General features: G+C 41.8%; 1 long non-coding RNA gene across 6 annotated transcripts in view; it reads left to right on the top strand.

Moving 5' to 3' along the window:
- The first annotated feature begins 264 nt into the window (after positions 1 to 264).
- The window catches only part of LOC128415610 (uncharacterized), a 105612-nt gene continuing 86839 nt past the window's right edge, over positions 265 to 19037 (top strand). Inside the window, exons 1-3 of one of the 6 annotated variants that reach the window (XR_008331013.1) lie at positions 265 to 538; positions 981 to 1077; positions 10098 to 10171. This is a non-coding gene — a long non-coding RNA (uncharacterized LOC128415610). The remainder of the gene's footprint in view (positions 539 to 980; positions 1078 to 10097; positions 10172 to 19037) is intronic. The other 5 variants (XR_008331011.1, XR_008331010.1, XR_008331015.1 and 2 more) reach the window with 5 other exon arrangements.

The following is a 19037-nucleotide window of genomic DNA, read 5'->3' as shown; positions in this document are numbered from 1 at the left end:
GAGGCTTCCTAGTTGCTTCTGTCCATCTCCTCTTCTTAGCCAATCATAAAAATCATTAGCAGCAGATCCCACCCTTGGATGTAGCTGAGGGAAAACACTTACAAAACAAAACAAATAAGCAACTATGTCGTGTAGAAAAGGCTTGGGATAGTGTGTGTGTGTGTTTGTGTGTGTGTGTTTTCTTTGAATTTAATTTGGTACAATGATGCTCCAGTCAAAATACAGATTTCATGTTTGCTAGCTGAACAAAGGGTTAAGAGACATAAAAGTTCTCTGCAAATTCCTAGAGGGCACTCTGTGAGGTCACATCCTCTGTTTGCACAGGGCAGGAAGAGAACAATAGGGGGGAAAAACTTACTACTTCCTTCCTGTCCAGAGCTCATCCTCTTTTACATCTTTCAGCTGTGGAGAAAAGGTGTAGTTTGTGCTCTATTGAGCACAGGCACCATATTCAAATGTGTGTTTTGTAATATAGAAGTCTATTTTGCCTGACTTACTTGACTGCCATTTTCTGCTTGAATCAAGTCTGCAGTGTTATGTAAGTAAACAACATTTTTATGTTTACATTACAGACTACTGTACTGTGTTGTTATCATTTAAGTTTGGAGCTTCAGGTTTCAAAATGCTGTCTTTATGAATGATTTATTTTACTTTGCTCAACTGGGTTCTGCAAAAAACCCTCTTCCCCTTCAGCCAAACCCAAGAACCTACCCAGTGGAGGAGGCTACAGTGAGTATTTCCAGGATCCCAACAGAGTAACTTTTTTTCCTACCAGGGACTACTCGCCCCATAATTTCTGGCTGGAAACTGATGCTAGGCTCATCATTTTTGCCACAGATTCTGGAGCCAATTGCCCTAGGCCTCTGCAGGAAGAAATACTTAACAGGGAGCAGTTCCCATGGACGTAAAATGGGGCTTACTTCAGAGTAATGTACAAGGTAATACACCGCAATGTTTCATTGTCCACTGTTTCTTTGCAGAGGAGGAGGATAGAGAACCAGAACAGAAGAGGGTACCACACAACTTTTCTACCAGCGAAGCAGCAACTGCGGCAGCTGAGACCCCTTCTGAATCAAGGTAAGAGGCTTTAGGCCCCAGGTACATCTCCACTGCTTAAGTGTCTGCTCTTCTTTTTTCAAGTGAAGAAGATGGGGACCTCCTAGACACTACCTACGTGACCTAGGTGTCCCATCAGTTCAATTTTAATTTTATTATGGATTTATTTTGTTAAGTTGTGGGTGAACATATCAGACGACACAGCGATTCTTCAAACAGCTCTTGTTTATTCACAGGCCAGAACAGAACTGAACTGAAGGGTTCAGCCAGCCTGCTTATATAGAGCTCCACTACAACGCAGCAGTAACCATTTTCTGTAACTATACAATCACTGAATGTCACTTTCGATCTCTTATTTGCATATGTGGACCTGAACTATCTACAGTATCTCCCTGCTGGCCCAGGGTGAGAACTTCAGTACATAACATATTTATTAAATGTTTATATTGTCTTTTATCCGTAGATCTCAGGGCAGTTCTCAGGTCTAGGTTCCTGGTGGCGCCATTAATTGCAAAGGATTATGTTTGCCCAAATGACCTATATGGGCTTTCAAATGGGTCAAATGTATAATCTTCCCAGAAAACATGTGAAGGGGTTGTATTTTTTTCCTTTTTTCTCCAACCTGCCTCTACTTTATCAAAGCAGAACTAATGACATTTATGTTTTGACGCTCAGACCTACAGAAACTCCCTATAGAAACTGCTGGCACAGTTGACATCATCACAGCCCCAATGATTTCTGACATATTACATGAGACACCTTTCAGTAAACTTGTGCGTGGCGGGGAATCCATAAATCCAAATTCAATTAAGTCATTTTTATGCTGCACATATTCACCATACAGTACATATCCAGCTCTTTTATCTTGTGAAGGGGAAGGTAGAGGCAGGAGAGACAACAGAACCACACCACTTATAAAAACGACTTGCTTACAGTCACTCAGTAATTATTATTCTAGCATTGCCCTAATACATTGTCTTACAAATGCCAAGGCAGGGAGATAAGCGTTTGCCTGTTGAAGGTGAAGAGCTCTGTTCTGTCTTTAGATATTTGGAGCTAAATTGCTACTCTTAAATCACTGCTATTTTCCCCCAGTGTGCAGTGTGGGATTGTACTGGAGACACACTGTTGCTATGCCCTTCCCAGCCCCCACCTCGCCTACTACATACAAGTCCTCTCTTTTTAAGGGCATTTCCCCATTATTTCAATCATTTATATCTTTGAATGCCTGACATTTTACAGTGCCCAAACCCCACGTTTCAGTGGGCATCAGTAAATCATCCCCCAACGCTGTGTCTTCCTTATATACTCTTCCATACATAACATCAATCATTTTACCATTTCATAGGAATAAAAAAAGAAAGAATGTTTTCTTAACTGTGTCTTGCTTTATTGGCCACATTACATAAACAGGATGATTTATGAAGCAGGAAAAGGAAAGAAGGTGGTGTTTGCTCTTATGCGTTCTTCTCCCATCTGTGATTTTTGTCGTGTCTTTAGGCTTCATGGAAGCATCCTTGCACTAAGTTAGTATAGGGGCATGTGCAAATGTCAACACCCCCCCCTTTTAAGCTTTCTGAATGTTTGTAAAATGACTGTGCCTGCTTTTTGCTATGATACAGTGCAGATAACCTGACTGTTCTACAATATTTGCTGCTTTAGGCCATTGATAAGAGTGGGCATAGTATGGGTTTCCTATACAAGTTGTGCCTTTGTCATGGAAACCAAGTTAACAGACATTAAGCACACCCTTGCCTCTCCTCTCTACCCCACTTTCTCTTTCTCTCTCTCACACACATTCACAGTTGCTATGGTGGCACAAGATGAATGATCTTCCCTGCAGTTTCATTGATGACATACAGCCCTGTAATGAACTGTCAGTTCTTTTGTAGGGTTGACTTTTGGGGATTCGTAGCTTCTACTGATCCAAGGCCGGCGAGTGTTTTCCACTTTTTTTTAATGAACTGTGGGTTCTGAAAAAAACAACACACCAACCAGCATTTGTGGGCAGATAGAGAACCAAGCTAAAACACATTATTTTTAACTAAGCTAGAGACCTAGGTAGGCTAGACAGTGAAAACAAAGGTGGACAAGAGCAGAAATAAGTTGGGTAACAACTTAATTTTAGTATTTTTATTTGGGTGCCTGATATCTGTGTTTGTTGTTCAGCATTCGGACAAACAAAGAAAAGAATGCTGCTTTCACACTGTCCCTTCCTTCCTGTCTCTTTACTGCAATCACTGTCCTCTAAACTAATTTCTTCTGCTGTGGTGTGCCTCTGCTTGCCATTGGCTTAAATTTGGTAGCTGGCCATTTTGGAACCTACTCTTTGCATTCACCAGACACAGTAGAATTCTGAAAATGGTGGCTGACAGGCACCAGTGGTGGACAGCAGTAGGGAAAAAAAGATACAAGAAACAGCGTGGCATTGTTGACCCGTGCAATTGTGAAACCATGGGTTGGAATCCACTACTACAGCAACAGCATGGGAAGCTTAAATCTGAAATTATGAAACCTTCTGCATGAGGCTAAAACTTCAAGGAAAACACTATTGGAAGAATTCCATCTTGTTTATCCATACGCTGTACGTAAAAACTAGCTATCATGAAGACACCCCCCCCAATAAAATCTGGGCTTCCTCTTCCTTGGAATCCTACATTCTTAGAGTAGAAAAGCAGGCAGGATATTAACACTTTCCTTGCTTATTTTGTGTATAATTAAATATTCAAAGTTATGGACAAGTAATCTTGCAGAATTAGACTTCCCTAACTGCCTGTGGCCCCTGTAGGGCTGAGAGTATTTCATAATGAAGAGGCGTACTGGGGAGTAATGAATAGAGGTATTGTGTAGAATGGGGGGAACCTGGCAAACAACTGTATGCCTACGCTATAAGGTTACAAAGAGACAGTGGAGAATGGGACTTGGCTCACGCTCAGGTAGAGCTTTCCTTTTCCTTTTCATTAAAGTTCTTTGTTGATAACTTCTGCATTCACATGCATTTGAAAAAAGCGTCATATCAAGGACTCTGCATCTTTGCAAGGAAAACAATATACCAGGAAGCATTTCAAAACACAGGCAGCATCTTCTGCAGAAGCTTGTTTAGAAAATAGGTTTGGCTAAACAAAAGCCTTGGAAATAACATAATCAGCACTGCCCCTGTTTGGGCGCATGGGCCGAGGGAGGAACAATTTGTCAAAGATACACGCTTGTAATGTTCAAAGAAACAATTTTCTAGCGCAGTGTTATCTCTTGCAACTCCTCTTTTCTATCTATTGTTTGCTATACGTTTTTGTTCAAGAGAAAAATTAGGCACGCTCTGGAGTGTTTGCTTGGTCTGGAATTTCCCCCCTGTGCCAAGCTGTTTAATTTATGATGCCCTTCCATAAGAAAAAGCATCTTGGAGACACTGTACACACTGTAGCAGAATGTCTAATTTATTTATCCTCCAACCAAGGCCCTAGGTCAGCCTTCCCTAACCTGGTGCTGTCTGGATGTAGCTGAATTTCAGCACCCACCCCCAGTGCTAGCCATTAGGGATGATATTATTGTTCTTGTTGTTGTTGTTAATCTCCTTCCACATATATGCCCAAGATAATTTACAAACATACCCTGAAAAAAAGATGAAATAATGTTTAGAACTGTATAAAAAACAATGGAATGTGGGTTTAAAAACAACAGAAAACAAACACCTAAGGCAGAGAGACCTTTCCATCTAGCTGGAAAAGTTTGTCAAAACAAAAACGACTTCAATTGTTTCCAGAAACTACAGATCGTGAATAGACAGTACAGCAATGTCCAAAGGCAACCAGGATGGGGAAAGCTGTGCATGCATTATTTAATTGTTGCAGTCACTCGACTCATTGATTAAGGTTGGATATGTGGATTCCTACACCAGTGTTAACTAGGGCTGTTACCTGTGAAATGGCTTTGGGCGCCGAGAGAAATGTTCTGAACATGTCTCTGGACGTTTCTTCATCCAGGCAGTGGCTGGGATACAAAGAGCTCCTTCAGGCATGTGCATGCCCAGTGGGATTTCCCCTTTGAATGGCAGTCTGCTGTGCCACATCACAAATGCTTTTTAAACTCCCTTCAGTTTTCCTCACGCAGCATGGAGGGCTAATGGTAAAAAAAACAACCCACATTTTTTTTCTAAAAGGAACACGAAAGGTACAGTTGTATCAACCCACATGTACAACTTACAAAATAAAGCAGCTGACAAAACAAATAAAATAAAACATTGGGTTGTATCCAAGGTGCTTTTCGACCCATTGAAAAGCTGCTTTGGATTTAGTGGAGAAATCTAGGAAGTCCCTCTGTTTGTGCAAGCTCTTGTGTAAGACATTGCGCTTTTGAATGGGCAGCCAGTATGAAAACGAGAAACACAAAGAAAAACCTTAGCTCTAGCCTCTTTTTCCCCATGCTGCGCATACATTTAAAATTTTATTTATTTTCATTTTTATACTTCCCTTCATCCTTCGAACTTAGGATGGTTCACATCATAAAAATACAATATAAAAACATAAAATACATAATAAAAATAAGAACCAAACCAATAATCTCCCCTCCCACAACACACCTATCATGTCACTTCTTACTTGCCCCAAATCTCCTTGCGATTCAGTGTACATGCAAAACTGACCGTCCCCAATTACTCTTACTTACGATTCAGTGTACATGCAAATTCAGTGTACATGCAAATTCAGTGTACATGCAAAACTGACCGTCCCCAATTACTCTTACTATTACTCTCCTAAAATTGTAACTCACCATGCAGTCTTATTCATGTCTGCTCAGAGGTAAGTCCTATTAGTTAACATCTTACTTAGTTCTGTGTGGCTTACTTCCATATAAGTGGGTACAGGATTACAGTCTTTGTTTCCTAGCTGGAAGAAATTTGCCCTGATCTATATGTGGATGTCCAGATATTATGGAATAACAGAATCATAGAATTGTAGAGTTGGAAGGGACCCCCGAGGACCATCGAGTCCAACCACCTTTTAACCACAATGATGCTAATATTTTACAACCTGTTTTCAGTGATATTGGACAACAGCTGGCTTGCCTTTGTTGATTACAGTTACTGCCTGAGTCTTGAGATGGTTGTATGGGGGAAATGCTTCATTTTTTGTCATATACAGTCTTCAAAGTTTTTGTTTTTGTTTTAGAATTTTTGCAGCATCATTGTAGAGTTGCATCCAAAGGTCCCATTCCTTCCACCAGAAAAAGGAAACCTATGGATGCACCCCTGAGTGCTTCTAGCACAGGTGTAGCTTGAAATTTTTTAAAAATGTGGAGCTATTCTAGAAACCTGAACTTGTGATTACTTTGTTTCCTCACAACTTTCACTTCTCTTTGTTTTGCTGGTTTCTGTGTTCGGAATAGGTTTGTTTAGATGCTTTTGGTTGGATGTAGAAGCAGGCAATCCTTCAGGCGTTCTGAAACCAAGCCACATGCATGGTTTTTCAGGAGTAGCACTTTGAGTTGTACCAGGAAATGTATTGGAAGCCATGGAGGAGCGCCATATGTTTCCATTACACAGCCCCAGTTAGCAGTCTAGCTGCAATCTAACATACCATTCATTGCAATCATCTAACCTGGAGATGAAATAGTTCTGTAGAAACCAGGCCTTCCTTTGCAGTTGGTTGCCCAGCTATAATAGCATGCATTTAAGTCATGGACTGGTGCTAATCCAAGTATTACAGCTCAAAGTTTCCACAGTAGGTCTGAGCAAGCTAGGAACACAATGACTTCCTGATCCACAGGGTATCCCTTTAGTGAGAAACAGTCGGCTAGAACAACATGATGTTGCCAATACTGTTTTCATCTAGAAAGGAAAATGTGGCTCTGTAGCTCGGCGGTAGATCACATGTTCTACATATAAAAAGTCCCAAGTTCAATCTTTGACTTCTCCAAGTGAGGCTGGGAAGACTCCTGTTTGAAACCATGGAGTGTGGTTGATAGACATTATAGGCAATACTGAATTAGATAAACCTATGGTTTAATTTGGTACAAGCTGTCTTCCTGTGTTGTAGAATCACAAAATATATTGGATAATTACAATGGGTGTAAAAAAGAGAAGTCAATAATTTACAGCTCTCCACAGGCATCTAATTGCTCTGGGGAAAAGGGAAGCACAAGACTACATTTTTTTTAGCTTCAGTACAGTGGACAATTCACTAAGTGATAAATTACAATGCTGGACAGTTTAATCTATGGAATACTGGTCATCTGTACATCTGCCCTCATGGTGGTGTGGAGAATCCTGTTATACCGCTTAGAACTGACCAGAAATCGGGGGATGCCAGGAAATTCTAAGGTTTCCTTTACCATGTAGGCAGAAATTATAGGCGAGCATCTCATCATGTGGTTTTCGGGTAAATGGTTGTCTGTCAAATGGGAGAAAGGGTAGAGAACTACCTGAGTGCATGTAAAAGGAAACAAAAATGTGCACTTATTCATCTTTGAGTTGGTGGACCTGCTCCAGAAAGTACCATTTTTCTATATGGCAAGTTTCACAACCTGCTTTAAGCATTTCTCAGCTTTTCTAAAAAGCATTTTGCAGTGTAGGATAGGTGCAGAAAGGAAGATTGACTTCGGGGGAAAAAGAAAACAAAAAAGTCCCATTGTGCACTTTTCCCTATGCCCCTCTCTGGATTGGAGCACAGTGATTTTGAAATAAACGCCAGTATTAGTCAGGGACTGTCTCCCCCTCCCATTTTTTAAAGAAAGCTCTTTATGTAATCTAGCCTTACTGATTGATTAATAGTGTTCCCTGGGGTGAAGTCTTCAATAGGCTCTGTTTGAAAAAGAATTGTTAAAAGCTGAAGAGCCACATTATATACTTTATAGGTCAAAAACAGCACCTCAAATTGTTCTCGAAAGACAATAGGAAAATAGTGGAGAAGCTTTTGTGGGTAACAAGCCTCCAGTAACCAGGCTCCGCTAGGAGGTAGACCACAGGATTCTGCCTCAATTGGCAATATTCATCTCTTATTGAGAGCAATCATGGAAGATGTGTGATGATCAATTTTACATGTACCATTTACAGTGCTTTCGAGCCTCACTCTCATGCTGCTGTGCAAGTTTAAATGTGCTTATACAGTGGTACCTCAGGTTACGTACGCTTCAGGTTACATACGCTTCAGGTTACAGACTCCGCTAACCCAGAAATAGTGCTTCAGGTTAAGAACTTTGCTTCAGGATGAGTATAGAAATTGTGCTCTGGCAGTGCGGCAGCAGCGGGAGGCCCCATTAGCTAAAGTGGTGCTTCAGGTTAAGAACAGTTTCAGGTTAAGAATGGACCTCGGGAACGAATTAAGTACTTAACCCGATGTACCACTGTATCAGCTTTCTAAAATTGTTGATGGTGATACAGAAAGGAATAATTAGAATGGTATTTTATTCTTCCTGCGTGTTTTGGGTCACCTGTGAGCAAATGACATTACCTGAAGTGCATTTTTAGTCCACCATTTGTGTGACCCATTGGGAATGGCTTCTCTAGACATTTTACCTCTCATTTCTGGAGGAAAGTGGCTCATTGGTCACACTGACCTAGGCCCAGATTAACATTCCTTGAGTCATACCCATTTCGATGATGGACTCTTTGTCATAGCCATTTCCTGCACCTCCCTGCTCTCTGTTAAGAAAAAGGCAAGGTAAACATGAAATGCTTCCCTCTCCTTATTGACATCTGCTGGTGTGTGTGCGTGTGGGTGGGAGGGAAGAACTTATCAATTTTGCCAGCAGTGTGCTCTTTTCCTTTCCTTCAAAGCAGATATATATTTTTAATCAGTGCTGGTTCACATAAACCATGCCTTTTGAAACTGACATGGTTTTCTCTACCTTTAATTTCAACAGATGTTAGAAAGGGCCAGTGGTAGAATTGACAGTGTATCAGATTCACTGGAAACCAAGTGGTTAGATGTTGAAGGAAGTGGTGATGGGAGGGTGGGGAAGTCATGCAGAAGGAGGGGGTAATACATTGTCAGACTGTCACCAACCATGCCATGAAGGTAGTTGTGGGCCAGTATGGGTCTGCATTTGAGGTAGACAAGTGAGAAAGTAACAGGAACTAGCAAAGATTCCCAGGTGATCTTCAAACAAAAAATCTTCAAGAAAAGGTGCCATAGTGATCTTGAGTATGCATTCTAAGAGACTGGATCAGCTTCTCAGATCAATTCACTGTTTATGCCAGCATTGTGAATGTTATATGTGGGAAGAAATAAGCAGCATACTAAATGCTCTTTATGTAAAGAAGTATAATGAAAACATGAATTGCTACAGCTTTGACCATTTCCTTTTTATATCATTATTTCCGCTTATTAGCCCTGTCTTGAACCACCGTTGACCTTGACCTTGATGCCCCAAACAGCAATAATCTGTGCAATCCTATGTATATTTATCTACTTAGAAGTCCCACTGTGTTTGATGAGACTTGCTACCTAGTAAGTGTGAATACGATTGCAGTCCAAAATTATTTCAAGATGCAAGAACTACACTCTCTGTCAAACATGCCAGATGATAATGTCAGTTGAAATCATTCATTTCCAGATGGTGGTATTCTGAGATCTAAGAAATTCAATGAGCATATTAAGTTTTCCATGTAACTTATGAGGATTAATTCCAAATTAAAAATAAATATAAGCAAGCTGTGGGCCAGTCTCTTTGGATAAACATTTGAAATGACCACAGCAACCTCAGATGCCCCCAATATTTCCAGTCTGTAGGCACTGGTCAAGTTAAGCTTCTCTAAGATACTTTAGCTGTTGCAAACAAATAAACAACAACAACAAAAAGGAAATAAATTGAAAATCTGCTCCGAAAGGAATGGTAAAGTAAGGCATCTGTTTAGACCTCTTTGAAACTCCCAGTCAATACCAGAGTCTTTTCCTATGAAAGTCTGAATTTGTTTGTATTTCATATAAATCAGTTGACCTGGTCTCAGCAGCACTGCCTTTCAAATTGTTATATTCATTTCATTCCGAGCTTATTTCTTCCACAATTGGTCTCTGAGGTTTTATTTGCTGGTTCATTTCTTTCAGCCTGCAGCAAGCTTTGCTCTCTTCACCCACCCTCTGCTTCACGCAGCTCTTCTGGGTCTTCTGGTCTACAAAAGGTCAGGTTGTAGTGGTTTGTTTTTAGATTTGGGCATTGGACTGTTTCCTACTCATGCCATGCAAACCCAAGCCATTCATTTCAGGAAGAATGCAACACCCTGTAGAAAGGAAAACCTACACAGAAATTATTAGAATGCCTTGAACAACACTCTTTAATAGAACTGTCCTTGCCTCATATAATGTACCTGCTTCGCATTCAGAAATGTTCATTGGCAAATATAGCAATAATGGACATGACCAAACACTCCACAGCTTTTTCTTCCTCTCCAATGGCATATTAATCTTCTCCTTGTTTTCCAATATGATATGCATTCATTATACACCAGAGAAAATGAGTTCAATTTAGCTAAGGCTGCAAGGATTGCTCAACTATATCAATTAAATGGTGCAATTAACTGAATAATTTGTATATCAAACATTTGTTAAGTGCATTCAGAGTCTATTCCTGGGCTTGTAACAGCAATGTGCAGTTATTCACGGCATTCTTAAACAAAGGAATGTGTTGATTAGTTAGAGAAGATGCTCCTCTTTCAGTTGTTAATACTGGGCCTTATTTCAGTCGCCAGCTCATACTCTGGAGACTGCAACACAGTTCAACACTGCCGAAAGGTGGTGAGACCTCTTGGCTTCTCCTGCTCTATCTACTCCATCTCTTTCCTCAGCCTCTTCACATGCAAAACAAAAATCCTGATAAGATATGAGGAAAAGAGCTGAATAGGAGAAACTTGGTTTTTGCACCTCTTAAAGGGTTCGTGTAGCAAATTTAGCCTTATTGCTTCTATAGGCGTGATTGCTCTGTGACCATTGCAAGCTGCATTGTACCCAAGATGCAGCGCAAAGCTCCCTGATGCATCACCAGAATTCTGCCGAAATGTTGATGTTTTAACAGTTATATTCAAAGGATTATGCATAAAGGGGGCTTTTAGTCTCCCCGTTTTGGTGGCAGTCCCCACAAAGACACCTCTAAAGTTTAGAAGGCACATGCATAAAAATGCATGTATTGGTGATAACAACATTGAAGATTGCATGATCATAGTAGGGGGAATTGCTTGCAGAAATGTGTATATGGGGCAATCCTATCCAAGAGTTTACCTCACCTCCCTGCACCAGAAGTGGGATAATAGTTAAATATTGGCTCCTGCCTTTATGTCCGCCCCGCAATTGAATTTTGTCAGTGCGGGAGGTGTGCCAGGGAGGAGGGATTGAACCCATCTTCCCTCATGCAATTTGGTTGTGTATGACTCTGTTGCTGTGGATCTCTATTGATCTTACATACAAAGCTCAAAGGCTGTGTCCCATTGAATCCCTTCACAAAGGGAATGAACATAAGAAACAGTATTGGTAAAACATAATGAAATGAAACTAGAAAGATAAAGCCAAATTCATGTTCCAGACTCATGCTGTTTTCATCTTTGTAGGTCAACTGTGCTGCAAAAATCAAAATTTATACATAGTTGTGTAGGGCAAGGAGATACAGGGGGGGAAAGCTTGGTGAATGAAGTTAAAGGAAAATGGATAGTAAATGGATCTATATTGTGAAACAAAAAGTACCACCTGGGTCAAGCTGTTGTTTCATCTACAGCAGCTTGACCCAAAAAACAGTTCTTACCCAGGTTCTGGGAAAGCTTGGATGTGTGAGTGTTTAATATGTGTATGAAAAATAATAATGAATGATGAAACAGAGTTTTACTGTGTTTGACTGTAAACTCCTAGGACCTAGAACATAAATGTTTGCAATACAGTTTGTTTGCCTTTAACACACACACACAGACACACAGACACACAGACACACACACACACACACACACACACACACACACAGAGGGATGCAGATGACATTTAGGGTGGTAGAAAAGACAAAAACAAAGCTTGAACAAACTGTCAGGTTCATTGACCTTATCTACCTTACAGTACTAAAAACCTAAATAAATACGCAGAGACCTGGGCAGGTCATGGCAAGAGAACTGACTTGCCTCGCTTACCTTGGTCTGTTTGAAAACTGGCTCAGTGAATCTTCAGGAAACAAGGCAAAGCCTGCAAAGAGCGTTTCTTAAGCTGGGTTTGTAGACAGTGGTGAATTCTTAGCACTCATGAAACCACCAGAACACAAGAACTTTGATGTCCATTGGGGGGACATCAAAGGCGTTCTAAAGCAGATATTGCCACTGGTAGCCATAGGAACTAAGGCTGCAGCTAAAAGTGGCTTTTCAGATTTGCAATCCAAATATACGTGCATTATTGAATCAAAATGGACAACTCCATAACTTTCGTTGTCAAAATTGGCTGGAACATTTATCTAGTTTTGCTCAGAGCCTGGTGGCCTCATAGCTCCCTTATGCCCAAGATACCTGGAGCCTGGATTTGTAAACAGGACTCGGGGACTGTGTAGCTCACTTGGCCTGATTCCTCTGGAATTGCAGTAGATTTTGTTGAGCACCTATGCAAATCCCACAGCATGTTCTGCATCTGCAGACAACCAAACCCTACCACCAGATTTGGAAGGGCATTCAGTGTCATTTTGATTCAGCATGTGACTGGTCATGTGTTCCTCTTAGTTAAATGCATGGGCTCACAAGCATTCTGATGCTTTTCACTGCAATTCATGTTCCGCATCCTCACCTTTGACTGTTCAAAGTGGCATCACACTTTCAGTTCTATACGCACTTGCTTTAGAGTAAGCTCCATTGACTTCAGTGGGGTTTAGTTTTGAGTAATGAGCATAGCTTTGGTTTGCCCTATCTCCTGGAGCCTGAAATAGCCTTAAAGATTTCCCAGCTTCTTTGTTTTTCAAGCCCAGAGTTGTTCCGATTCATTAGAATAACCAGAGAAGAAGTTTTCAAGGAAGAAGCGAATTTTGAGGCAAAAGTAACAAAACATCTCAAATTTTTACTGCTCTGCATTGAAATAATACATGAGAGAACATGCTGGTTAAAGCCAGAGCTTTATAGATAAAGGTCACATGTTGAACGTTTGCATAAATTTGCCGCGCAGATTGCTTTGACATGTTGCATTCTGTAAGCGCAGGCTCTCCTGTGGTGCTTCAGAGCAGCAGATACACATGCTCAACCTGTACAGCCATGGAGCATCATTTGCCTCTTGTGAGATGGTTCCCTTAAAAGCACAATGCATTTCCACTGAACTGAGAGTAGAGGATTTTTCTTCCTTTTACTTTTTGGTCTTTCTAAGGCAGAACTGCTTTACCTAGCCAAAGATACTATTTTCTTCATATGCGCTTCAAGGGTATGCACATGGGCTTTCAACAGTGTCAGACTCTAACGCCCTTGCTTTCCCTCTGCTTATTCAGCACCCATTTCCCTAACTTTTTGAGAGCTTGTAGGAGATGATGTGAGTGAGAATACTTGGAACACACAAGATACATCAACCAGACCAACCAAATATGGTATAGCAATTTGTTGTTTTATCCTTCTTTCATTCCAAGGAGCTGAAAGCATCATTTTAGCCATCACAGCCTTATGGCACATTTGTCCAGAGCTTCTTCAGTGTGCATGAAGAACAACCACACGTCCCTTTTGCCCTGCTCTTTCCATTCACAGGTTTGCACTTTAAAGCTCTGTGTCTGAAGGCCCCGCCCCCTTTCCCATGCGAAAACTCGCTCTTTAAAGCTGAATTAGAGCAAATGGCTATTTGGGTTTTTAATGGATTACCACTTGGTCCGATTCAGCTTTAAAGAGTGGCGTATCGTGGAGCAAAAAAAGGGGGGGCTGAGATACAGAGCTTTAAAGTGTGGGTCATGCCTGGAAAGCGCTGAGGAAAGGTGTGGCTAAGCCCTCAGTCCTGTGAATGTTATCTCATAGAACTCAATAAGACATACTTCTGAGGTGATATGAATAGGACTGAGAAGTTATTCTCTTTCTACACATGCACATAGAAAATACCCATTTTGTTTAGTAGCAAGGGTTGGGAGGGGATTAATGACAAGTGGATGGTGAAGAGCTGGATTCAACTATAGATTATCTTAAAGGCATCATTGCATCCAGTGGCTGTGGGTTCAGTTTTTTAAAGCTAGTATTTTCATGTGGGGAGTGGGAATCCTTCACTGGTGCCAATGGGTAATTTCCTTCCAAATTAAGAAAAGCACCAGCTTCAGAAAATGAATTTTCCTAGGACCGCAGTGGAGGAGAAAAAAGTTAACTGCTCCTCTCTGTATCTCTTATGATTCCATTAACTGACATTCACCCCTCAGCTGATGTGATTTGTATTTTTATAAAATAGAAAATCTGCACACTAGATGATGCAAAGGGACACTTAATATGTAGCTTGGTCCTCAGCTGCATAGTGTCTTCCGCCTCTAGTTAAGGATTGGCACCGTAACTGTATTTGTAGAGGGGTGTGTGTGTGTGTGTGTGTTTAAATTAATAAAATCATTTCTGGGTTAGGGATCAATTCCAGAGAAAGAAAGGTGTTTGTGGGAGATGGCAGTGTGAGAGCCTAATTGAACAAGACTGAAGTTCCAGGGATTTGTAAGTGGAACAGGTGAAAATGGCAGTCGCGATAATTTAATACTAATTACTTCCATCCTAGCAACTGTCTGCCAGGTGCTCTAAAGAACAAGAAAAGAGAGCTAGGCATGTACAGATCCCTTGCCCAGCTTTTCCTGACAGGACAGCTGGGGGTATAGGATCGCTTTAGCAAAACCTCGGTGCCTATATTGTGAATTTTATTTTTGCTCACTTTGTAGATAATTTCATTTATTCATTTATTTGCTCCCTTGCTTTCTTAGTTACATTTATATCATGCCTTTCAGTCTAAGACCATTTGCTGTCATGTTTCATAAAGCAGATGAAAAGAAATTAAAATTACCTATGCGAAGCAACACCACAACTGGATCCACATACACTATACTGGGGGAGGGGAGAGATGAAATCACAGCGGGAGCATGAAAGCAGAAATGGAGGCACAATAATAAATAAATGCTATGTTAGTTCATTAGTCCTATTCTATAAAAAAAGAGGCCACCAAGAAGAGAAAGGTCGGCCCTTGTAGTCCCTGTGATTACTTAAAACAAATGAGAATTTTGGTTTGATTTCTGTCATTCTGTGACTTGTTTTCATGTTGCCTCAATGCAAAAGCCTTAACACAAAACTCTTGCAGTAGAAGATCCTCAGGGCATAAGAGAGAGAAGAAAAGAAGCAATGTATCTTGTATGTAACGAATGTACCCCGAAGGAAGTCTCTCATTAGAAGAGCATCCATGGAAACATGGCACTGAACAGGAAGTAAAACCCCAGCAGCCAAGTTGAAGAAACCCCTCTTACCTTTGCCACACATCTTAAGAGGCTTCAGTCAATAAGCATGGCTGCTTTCCACAAGCTTTGACTCCAGCAAGACGGAGTGCAGAGCAGATGGTAGCCATGTCTGCAAAGTAGGTGGCAGAATATTGCTACGGGGAAGGTGACTCATCCTTGCATAAGAGTCAGCCCATGTTCAGCATTCAGCAGCAGCGCAGTTGGGTGTCAGCTGATAAATACTGGGCACAAAGAAGTACGATATCGTCACAGCTGCCACTGCTACAATGTTCTCTTTAAAGCCCAGTGCAGAAGAGTGACTGGAGCTTTGGGCTTGGATGTGACAACCCTCCATTCATTTTGCTGTTCACCTGAAGCACAGCCATGGTTTCCTGCCCTACTCTGGTTGTGATAGCTAAAAGGCTGTTTCAGTGCTAAGGAAGGAAGGAAAAAACAAACAAGTGTCTCTGATATATAATCCTCTATTCCTTCATCTCCTACAAGTTTTCCAAAATATAAGCAGAGGAAGAGCTGCGGCATGTGGGGTTGGCACTGTTGGAAGCCCATGGATGAGCCCTGGGATGTCCTAGTTTTGCTGCTCCATCTCCCCTTTCTTGTTGTTGCCTGGTGAAGTGTTGTTGCTCAGGGATACAGCATCTGCTTTGCATGCAAAGGATCCCGGTTTCAGTCCCCAACATTGCCAGGAAGTGATGGGAGAGAACCCTGGAGAACTGCTGTAGTTAGCACTTGAATAATCTATGAGATGGATTTCAGAATCCAGTAACAGAATTTTTAGATCAGAATTCAGAATTGATATACCTGTATTATTGTTGTTGTTGTTGTTGTTGTTGTTGTTGATTTTTAAAAAACCAAAGCCTGGATACCAGGAATTCAACGTAGCGCTTCTGTGATCACTCCATCAGTACAAGCACTGCTTGCCCTCCATGTTCTGTTCTGGGGGTGCAACTAACCCCTGCAACCTAATTGGGATGTGTGCAGGGGTTGTATGGGGCAAGGAGAGGGAAAGGGATAGCCCTATAGCACAAGTCCTTGCATGGGCCCCATTAGAGGAATCCACCGGCATTTGGGGGGCATTTTGATGACAAAGCTTGGAGCAGCCTCACTGATTCTGTGCTGCCAAGGACAACGCAAGAGCTAAAGATTATAGCATGACAATTAGACCTTCTCAATCTATTTCCAGGCCCATGCAAAAACCAAAACAAAAAACCAAATCCAATGGTGTGTCCAACTTCACATTTCAGATCATGTGAACAAAACTTTCATGGGTCTGCAGTCAGTGCCCCAATCCTTTCTATAATGCAAAAAGCTCTGTGCCATACACACTGACAGGCCAGTGTTCTCCAGGGTTTGAGGCAAAAGTCTCTTCTAGCCCTAACTGGAGATACTGGGGTTGGGCCTAGGACCTTCCGCATGCAAAGCCATGCTATGGCCCATCTCCTAGTTCAAAGATGCCCTACAAGGAATTGATTTGGCTCAACAAAGTTCAGGTCATGTGATCTGTTCCAGGGATAATTGAACCCGTGTTGTTTACTATCTCATCACAATGGTAACCTGACAAATTGTGCTTTTGTTTATTTTTTTCATGCTCCCCAGGCGATGTGCAGGCCAGCCTTCCCAAACTTGGAACCTTCCAGATGTCTTAGACTACAGCTCCCATCATCCCTGACCATTGGTCTAGCTGGCAGGGACTGATGGGAGTTGGATCTCAACAAGATTTGGAGGGCACCAGATTTGGGAAGGCTGAGGATGTATTATCCTATCACAGTTCTGGCATGGACTGAAATGTCCTAAGCGCTGAACTGTGAAAGGGAAGAAAAACTGTTAGCCTCTAGGACAAAATGGCAATATTTAAATGCATCTCTGGTGCATTGCCTGTGAACAAACATGAAACCTTAAATAGCATACTTAAGAAAGGTTTCATCTTTGTTTTTCAAGAGAATGGCCATAGGAGCTCCTGCTGCAATGATTCTATGAGCCAACTGGATCAGTTAAGCACGCTCCCCACCGCCATCAATTCTGGTTTTGTCGCTTTGTAGGGATATAAAAGAGGAACAGAGAGCAAAAGTACCAGTTGTGCTTTTCCAAGCAGAGCCATGATGAAAGTGGTTTAACGGGGTTCAGGCGGAGAGGGTGTGGCAGCTTGCCAGTGTTTAAGCCAAAGCAAACTGCTGTCAACATGGAAATGGCTGAAGAGGCTGACCTCATGCCTCCTAGGATTAAGCTGAAATCTTGCTGGCGCCATGGTGGGAATATTGAAAGGAGCTGTAATCCTGCCAGTTTGAATGAGCCAAACTGGCAGGGCCCATGCGCACAATCAGCAGCTGAATGGGATCTCTCCCCCTGCTCACCCCAATATTAACAAATGAGTAGAAGCTGCTTAGGGCTGTAAGAAAAAAAGATGCAGGCAGCCAGGGAAGCGGGGGGTGGAGGGGAGGCCAAATTGCCTGCTACCTGGAAGAGCGCAATTGTGTGAAGGCTGCTGTTATGAAATTGCTGCACCAGAATAATAGGCGAATTGTTCCAATGCCTTCCACTTCTCCTGTGGATTAACTGACTTTACATTATTTCCCAGTGATACATGCTGTATTATTTATTGCCATAATCAGTAAGATCCCAATGCCATAAATAACTCGGATCTGACGATGTGACTTTGCTTTATGGACCCACATTAATGGTTTAAATTAGATTTCATAGGAAGCAGCTATTGCTTTGTGTCTTCCACGAAGATGCTCAGATTTCCTTGCATCTCAACTCCGGCCCTCCGTCTGTGAAATGTTTTTTTATAGAGAAAGGAGCAGAAATCCTAAAATATATTGACTTGTGTGAGTACAATCAACCAAGGGAAGTGTATTACAAGAGGGAGGATCACAGGCCATTTATGTTATGGGGAGCCACTTCCCTCCAAGGATACAAATGGGTGACCTTTACTTGCAGCGTTAAATGCCCAGGGGTCATTTGTGCAAGACACAGGGAGCTTTAACTGGAACAGGCCAATCTCATAATGGCTGTGTCAGCCGCAGCAGTGCTAGAACAGGCTTGTGCTGCAGCAGTTAAAATAGCATTTTATGTGATGTTAATGGTGCAGAGTCACACAGATATGTCCTGCTTGCCAAATACATCACCCCTCAAAGACATCTTGGCACCACATGTTGCTGGCACAAAGGGCTATAGCTAGGGTTGGATGTGGGAGAGGGCTTCCTTCCCCAGGGAAACTCCAGACCCATTCTTTGAATTTTCAGCTCTCAGTGAACTGGGTCCTCTGAAGATCCATTTATTTGAGCAGACCTTTAGAGGACATCAATGGTTGACCTGGTTGTGGTATTGCTGTTATTGCTTCTGCTGGTTTCTTGTTGTTGTTCTGTTCTTCTGTTTTGATTTGTGGCTGATATTGTCATTCCTGTTGTGTTTTATTATACCCTGCCCTGGGATCACTACTGCGATGGAGCGGGTGGGGAATAGCCATGTCTTTTCAATAAGCCGGTCAGTCGGTAATAGTGGGAAAGGAATTCTGAGGGTTCCAACAGTGCCTGCAAATGAAAGGCACCGAGGCTCAGATTAAGTCAGCAGCCATGCTTTGCTGCTCTTCCCATCCCAGCCAC

Source organism: Podarcis raffonei, chromosome 6 (assembly GCF_027172205.1).
Source record: "Podarcis raffonei isolate rPodRaf1 chromosome 6, rPodRaf1.pri, whole genome shotgun sequence".
Taxonomy (NCBI): Eukaryota; Metazoa; Chordata; class Lepidosauria; order Squamata; family Lacertidae; genus Podarcis; species Podarcis raffonei.
This window is presented reverse-complemented; position numbering and strand designations above follow the sequence as displayed.